We start from the raw sequence: 8,440 nt of genomic DNA, 5'->3' as shown, positions 1-8,440 counted from the left end.
TTTTTGCTAATAAAGAAATCCGCTTTACACATACCTAGATCGGAATGTGTATGTTCTCTGGCAACACTTTGGATGGACTGAGCAGTAAGAGTGGGATATCGTGGTATTTGGGGTTATGCTTACTGTACCATTATATAACGATCTTTAGTGTATATGTAAGATCATCATGACGTCTAGATAAAAGGCAACAAGTTATTAATGCTGAATGATGTTACCAATCTCCAGACATCAATTCTGGAAAGCAAAGTCAATAAACCTTCTACTGGTAAAAAAACAACAACTTCAGGACAGCAAACAGCAAATTTCTCCATAAAAATTGGATTTTTTCCAAAAACTGCTTTAATGGTAATCATTTATTATTGCCAGGGCTGAAAAATAATTGGGAAAAGATGAAGCAGAGAGACGTGGTCCAGGGGAGATGGTCAGAAATTTGTCGTTAGGATTGATGAAGAAGTAAAACCAGTAATGATTGAGAGGCGTAAGGGAATTTGTCTTCCACTGGCTGATTTCAACCATATAATATACACATATAAAGTGGATATATATATATATATATACACTCACTGGCCACTTTATTAGGTACACCTGTCCAACTTCTTGTTAACACTTAATTTCTAATCAGCCAATCACATGGCGGCAACTCAGTGCATTTAGGCATGTAGACATGGTCAAGACAATCTCCTGCAGTTCAAACCGAGCATCAGTATGGGGAAGAAAGGTGATTTGAGTGCCTTTGAACGTGGCATGGTTGTTGGTGCCAGAAGGGCTGGTCTGAGTATTTCAGAAACTGCTGATTTACTGGGATTTTCACGCACAACCATCTCTAGGGTTTACAGAGAATGGCCCGAAAAAGAAAAAAAATCCAGTGAGCGGCAGTTCTGTGGGCGGAAATGCCTTGTTGATGCCAGAGGTCAGAGGAGAATGGGCAGACTGGTTCGAGCTGATAGAAAGGCAACAGTGACTCAAATCGCCACCCGTTACAACCAAGGTAGGCCTAAGAGCATCTCTGAACGCACAGTGCGTCGAACTTTGAGGCAGATGGGCTACAGCAGCAGAAGACCACACCGGGTACCACTCCTTTCAGCTAAGAACAGGAAACTGAGGCTACAATTTGCACAAGCTCATCGAAATTGGACAGTAGAAGATTGGAAAAACGTTGCTTGGTCTGATGAGTCTCGATTTCTGCTGCGACATTCGGATGGTAGGGTCAGAATTTGGCGTAAACAACATGAAAGCATGGATCCATCCTGCCTTGTATGGAGCATCTTTGGGATGTGCAGCCGACAAATCTGCGGCAACTGTGTGATGCCATCATGTCAATATGGACCAAAATCTCTGAGGAATGCTTCCAGCACCTTGTTGAATCTATGCCACGAAGAATTGAGGCAGTTCTGAAGGCAAAAGGGGGTCCAACCCGTTACTAGCATGGTGTACCTAATAAAGTGGCCGGTGAGTGTATATACACAATATACATATATATACACATACACACTGCTCAAAAAATAAAGGGAACACTTAAACAACAGACTATAACTCTAAACTTCTGTGAAATCAAACTGTCCACTTAGGAAGCAACACTGATTGACAATCAATTTCACATGCTGTTGGTCAAATAGAATAGACAACAGATGGAAATTATTGGCAATTATCAAGACACACTCAACAAGTAGTTCTGCAGGTGGGGTCCACAGACCACATCTCAGTACCAATGCTTTCTGGCTCATGTTTTGGTCACTTTTGAATGTTGGTTGTGCTTTCACACTTATGGTGGCATGAGACGGACTCCACAACCCACACAAGTGGCTCAGGTAATGCAGCTCATCCAGGATGGCACATCAATACGAGCCGTGGCAAGAAGGTTTGCCTTATCTGTAAGCGTAGTGTCCAGTAGACAGACCAGTACACCAGAAGACTGCTCAAAAAAATAAAGGGAACACTAAAATCCCACATCCTAGATATCACTGAATGAAATATTTATTGCAAAGCCGAAAACATAAGTGCGCATGCACCGTTATGATCAAGGCTATGCCCACAGTAGGGCAGAGATACTGTAGTGCGCAGGCAGATTTCTCTGCACAGGCATGAGATTACACCCGGCTATGTGGATGACGCAGAAGGCGTCATACACGTCAATTACACTGGGAGGACAGCTATCGGCAGTCAGGAGGAGGGATAAGAAAGCCAGGAGGAAGGATGGAGACCGCAGAAACCTCGCCCAATGGACCGGACCGACAGGAAAAGGAAAAATTAAAAAAACATAACGGTCGACGCGTTTCAAGCTTCACTAGCTTTTTAGTAATGATTAAGAGCTAGTGTACCTCGAAACGCGTCGCCCGTTATGTTTTTTAAATTTTTCCTTTTCATGGTTTAATCTGAAAATAAATGTGATGTTTTATAACTTTTGTGGTTACTGGATTTTCCCATTTTTTTCACGGCATAAAAAAGGGGGAAAATATAAAAACACAATGAGACCCGATGGAAGAAAAACGCAACGTGAGGACGTAACTTTAAAGAGGTTGTCCACTCTTGGTGACATTTTTGCTTTTTTATTATTTTAATAGGGTAAAAAACATTAATGTAATTAGGTTTCATTAAAACTTTTGCACTGTTTACCTCCTATAGCAGGGGAGGGAAACCTCTTTTCTGCCAAGGGCCATTTAGATATTTATAACCTTATTCGGAAGCCGTACAAAATGACCAACGTAAAAATGACCCTGATGTATTTGTTCAAACATTTAATGAAACAACGCATAATGTGATGGCTGGAGCTGCTCCTCTTTTTTGGGGTGCGATGTTAGGTGGTATTGTTTTTCCAGGTTTGTGTTGGTCTGGAGCACAGGCAACTCTTTGCGATAAGTTTTGTAAAGAAATTGCAGCAGTAAATTGTTATGAACATAAATATATTTTACACTTTAGGTTTTCTTAAAGTACGAAATTCATCACTGCTCATGTATCATAGAACTCAAGCACTTGGGGGGTCTGCTGTATACATCACATAGAATACACTGAGATGGCTGTATATACATCACATAGGAGACACTGGGGTGGGAGCATATGCATCACCTAAGAGAGTATAAAAAGCCATAGGGTTGGTGCATCTAGATCACAGGAGAGGTTGGGGCTGGAGCATATACTGTTGTGAATTAGACTTTTTGGCTCCCTCTTGTGGTTACTAGTGATATGACTCTGGGATTTTCTTCCCTCAGTTTGCACCCAGCTCGGTCGTTAGTTCAGGGGTGTTGCTATATAAACCTCTTGGAACCTTAGTCCAGTGCCTGGCATCGTTGTAATCAGACACATTCTGTTTGCTCCTATCTGCTGGTCCTGGTTCGTGCAAAATTAAGCTAAGTCCTGCTTCTTTGTTTTTTGGGTTATTTGCTTGCTCTCATTTTTGTCCAGTTTGTACTAAATGTGATTCCTTACCTTGCTGGAAGCTCTAGGGGGCTGGTGTTCTCCCTCCGGGCCGTTAGACGGTTCGGGGGTTCTTGAATTTCCAGTGTGGATATTTTTGATAGGATTTTTGCTGACCATATAAGTTATCTTTCTATATTCTGCTATTAGCTAGTGGGCCTCTCTTTGCTAAATACCTAGCTCATTCTTATGTTTGTCTTTTCCTCTTGCCTCACCGTTATTATTTGTTGGGGGCTTCTATCCAACTTTTGGGGTATTTTCTCTGGAGGCAAGAGAGGTCTTTCTTTTCCCTTCTAGGGTTAGGTAGTTCTCCGGCTGGCGCGAGACGTCTAGGATCAACGTAGGAACGTTCCCCGGCTGCTGGTATTTGTGGTGCTAGGATTAGATATATGGTCAGCCCAGTTACCACTGCCCTATGAGCTGGTTTTCTGTGTTTGCAGACTTAGCAATTATTCCTGAGACCCTCTGCCATTGGGGTCATAACAATATACATCACAGGAGAGGGTGGGAGCTGGAGCATATACAGTACATCACATAGACACTGGAGCATAGACATCACAGGAGTCGCTGTGGCTAGACCATATACATCACAGGAGTCACTGTCTGGAGCATATACATTGCATAGGAGACACTGGGGATGGAGTATATACATCATAGGAAATGCTTGGGCAAGAATATATTCATCAAAGGAGATACTGGAGCATATGAATGACAGGGGATGCTGGGGCAGGAGGATTTAAATCACAGGAGGTGCTTAGGCTGGAGCATATACATGGCACATGGTAGGAGATGGTGAGCCTGGAACATATACATAACAGGAGATGATGAAGCTAGAGCAGATACAGCACAGGAGATGGTTTGCTGGAGCACATACATGACAGGAGATGGTGGGGCTAGAGCAGATACAGCACAGGAGATGGTCGAGTTGGAGCACATACATGATAGGAGATGTGGCGCTTGAGTCCTGGATTCAAATCCCACCAAGGACTACATCTGCAAGGACTTGGCATGTTCTCCCCGTGTTTGCGTGGGTTTCCTCTGGGTACTCTGGTTTCCTCCCACACTCTAAAGACATGCTTAGATTGTGAGCCCCATCGGGGACAGCGATGATAATGTGTGCTGCGGAATATGTTAGTGCTATATAAAAATAAAGATTATTATTATGGTGGAGATGGAGCATATACTGTACGTGATAGGAGATGATGGGCCTAGAGCATATACATGACAGGAGATGTGGGGCTAGAGCAGATATATCACAGGAGATGGTGAGGCTGAAGCATATACATAATGGGAGATGGTGGGGCTAGAGCAGATACATCACAGGAGATGGTGGGGCTAGAGCAGATACACCACAGGAGCCACTTCCACTCCTGGCTTCATCTAATGGGGTGATATAACAGTAAAATAGCAGGTATTGGCGTTGGTTTCCCAAATATTAAGGAGAAATTCCAGATGTGAGTGAGTCTTGTGTGTCCAAAAAGGTACCTGGACTCTGTAGGGATTGTCACTACCATTTGCCCAAGTTAAGAAACAGGCAGAAGACTTACAATGGCTAGAAGATGTCACAGTTTGTTCCTTTAGGATTATAGTAAGAATGAATCCCTACTTACATTATAAAGGGAACCTGTCAACACAATTTCACATATAGAATTATTGATGCCGCCAAATATGCGCTTGTCCTCCAATAAAAAAAACACATACCTTTTTGGTAGAGACCTGATGTGCCAGTCATGAGAAATCAGTTCTCTACAGAAAAGGTATGATGTTATTTGGAGAAACAAGTGACTACACAGCTGTAGCAACACTTATATATGAACATGTGCTGACAGGTTTCCTTTAAGTGGAGCTAATCTTATTTAAAACAGTAAAACAGTTCACAGGCGAGACTGCAAACAAAGCACAAACCCATCACTACAGACACATGAATGACAGACACCACATTCATCGTCTTAATCCCTCGAGGAAGAGACCAGCAGGTAACAACAGTCGTTTGGTAACGATGCTTTCATAAGAGGCAGTCATTTGTTGCCGCAGCCCTCACTTCCTCTTGATTATTAATACGTCTGAAGGAGAGGACAGTGACGATGGCGCTGATTGGTCGCAGGTCAAACGTGTCATAACAACCGCACGCAAGTCCAGGAATGCAAGTGCTGACACCGCTGGAACGGCGCCAGCACCGGAGGTGAGTATAAGTATAATTATGTTATCAGGGCAAACATGGGGAATGAGAAGGGGCTTGTCCTAGCTTTGCTTGTCCTAGCAGGGCTTGTCCTAGTAGGGGTTGTCCTAGCAGGGCTTGTCCTAGCAGGGCATTTTCCGAGTAGGGGATTATTCTAGCAGGGGTTGTCCTTGTAGCGGTTCAACTAGTAGGGTTTTTCCTAGTAGGGATTATCCTAGCTGGGGTTGGCCTAGCAGGGGTTGTCCTAGTAGCAGTTCTCCTAGTAGGGTTTTTCCTAGTAGGGGTTGTCCTAGCAGGGGTTGTCCTAGCAGCATGTTTTCCTAGCAGGGGTTGTCCTAGCAGGTTGTTTTCCTAGTAGGAATTATCCTAGCAGGGGTTGTCCTAGCAGGGATTGTCCTAGCAGGTTGTTTTCCTAGTAGGGATTATCCTAGCAGGGGTTGTCCTAGCAGGGGTTGTCCTAGTAGGTGTTGTCCTAGTTGGGGTTGTCCTAGTAGTGGACAGCCCCTTTAAATAAGTTGTTACATCTGGTAATGTAATCTTTGTAGACATTGGCTGTCATTTTTTCTCACCACCTTTCCTGCACATTATTTCAACGTCAGAGGCGGCTTATATGCCACCAATATGTAAAAAGTTAAATCCGCGTATACTTACATTAATGATAACTTTCACTATGACAATACTCAAATTTTACAGTTATTTCCTCCATCTAACAGTTCCTTATATCGCAAGGTGCCAGGCAGTCTCCCCAAGCCGAGGATAATTACCAGACAGAATATGTCGTGCGCTGCCGGTTTCCTGAGTTCTGTAGGAGATAGACCACTTGTAAATAAAGTAATTACACATTGCATCTAGTACATAACTTCTAACTTTAACACTTAATTATAATTTTATTGTAGAAGACTAAATAGAAGGAACTGTGAAAGCATTTGGGGAGGTAAGAAAACAATGAAAAGCATCTGGAGGACCCAAAACATATGCATTACACAGCGCATTGATTTTCATGAGCAGCATGTAATGCTTCATTTTGCCTGTGGAGGTGCTGTTGGGCAATTGAACAATTACTACTGGTTATCTTTAATATAACAACTGATCACTAGGGCTATTTTCAGGAGACCCTTATAACAAAAAGGACTGATTAAAGCAGAAACCCCTATAAGGATGCCTTAATTGATCCCTTTTTGTTATCAGATCAGTGTAGACTATCACCACAGTTCACAATTAACATATTTTTGTATATTTGTTGGCAAGCACAGCAGTCAGACGTTTTTTGCAGTTGATGATGGGGTTTGCGCACATGTCAGGATGAATTTTGCTCCACTCTTCTTTGCAGATCATCTCTAAAACATTAAGATTTTGAGGCTGTCGCTTGGCAACTTGGAGCTTCAACTCCCTCCATAAGTTTTCTATGGGGTAAAGGTCTGGAGACTGGCTAGGCCACTCCATGACCTTAATGTGCTTCTTTTTGATCCACTCCTTTGTTGCCTTGGCTGTATGTTTGGGCAGAGGGAAGGAGGTTGTCACTCAGGATTTTTCGGTATATGAATCTCCTACTACTTGCTGGTATCTCCAGCTCCTCTTCTGATTAGTAGGCCTGGTGTGATATCACGCATGCCTCGCTGCACAATGATGATGTCACGCTGGAGATACTATTCAGGTAGGAGAAGGTTTGCAGCACTCTGGTCCAGCACGCACGGATTAACAACAAAGTTGCTGGACCAGGGTCCGGGGGAATGTGTGGTATCATTATTATTGGGACCCCCCCACTGTATTACCTTGCTTGACTTCCACTGAAAACAGAGAAAATTCTAATAAAGCTCTAGCTGCCTCCCAGCAACAGATTGATTTGATTATTCTGATGTGTAGACAGGTACAACAGATGCCTTTTAGAATAATCTACATATGGTATTTATGTGGATGGGATTTTTTTTCCCATTTTTCTTTTTTTCTTTAATGTTTTGCCTCTGATTGGAAAAATGTGCCAGGAATTTAATTACATAATTATCAATAGAGTGTGTGCATTGCCTGGTAAAGATTTAACAATCCATATCAGGATGGTAATTAATTCTGATTTCTTGTAGCTGAAAAAACCCAGCTGTGAAATATCTTTTTTTTTCTAGCAGTCTATAACTGTCTAAATCTTGTCAATCATTACAGTCTATAAAATCCGACTTAATATTTGCAGCCTAATCAGAAAAATGGAAAATACAGAAAGTTACTTAACTAAAGTAAAATCCATCTCCAGAGTGCGCTCACAGGGCCTGTTTTGCATAGTACCCCCACAAAGGCTGTCTTCAGAGAACCCCCACAGAAGTTGTTTTCAGAGTTCCCCCATAGAGGCTGTTTTTCAGAGTTCCCCCATAGAGGCTGTTTTGCAGAGTAAACTCCCCCCCCCCCCCCCAAAAAAAAAAAAAAAAAACTCAAAAAAAGTTTGGGCTATCTCCTCCCCTGCCTCTTCCACCTACACCTCCGCCTCTTCTTCCACTTGGGACTCCGCCTCCTGGTTCAAGATTATTATATTATGGTATTTTAAGTAATTCCCCCATCCACATTTGTTTGCAGGGTAATTATCCTGCGCTTACTCCCATTTTGCAACCACCTCTCTACCCATTTCTACCACCATTTTACAGCACAAAAGTTTGGGTCCCCATTGGCTTCTATGGGGATTGGGGTCAAGTTCAGGTCAAGTTCTGGTACCAGAACCAAATCTTAGACTACAGTTCAACCAAACCCGAACATCCCTAAAGAAGATCTATCATTAGATTATCATGTTTTTGTTCTTATTTTGTTCGCTCTGCTCCCCAGAGTATTACGGCTCTTGTTTTGTTTGTTATTTTTTTTTTTAAATCCACC

Source organism: Ranitomeya variabilis, chromosome 7 (assembly GCF_051348905.1).
Source record: "Ranitomeya variabilis isolate aRanVar5 chromosome 7, aRanVar5.hap1, whole genome shotgun sequence".
Taxonomy (NCBI): Eukaryota; Metazoa; Chordata; class Amphibia; order Anura; family Dendrobatidae; genus Ranitomeya; species Ranitomeya variabilis.
The sequence above is the reverse complement of the archived record's forward strand: the minus strand, read 5'-3'. Positions refer to the sequence as shown.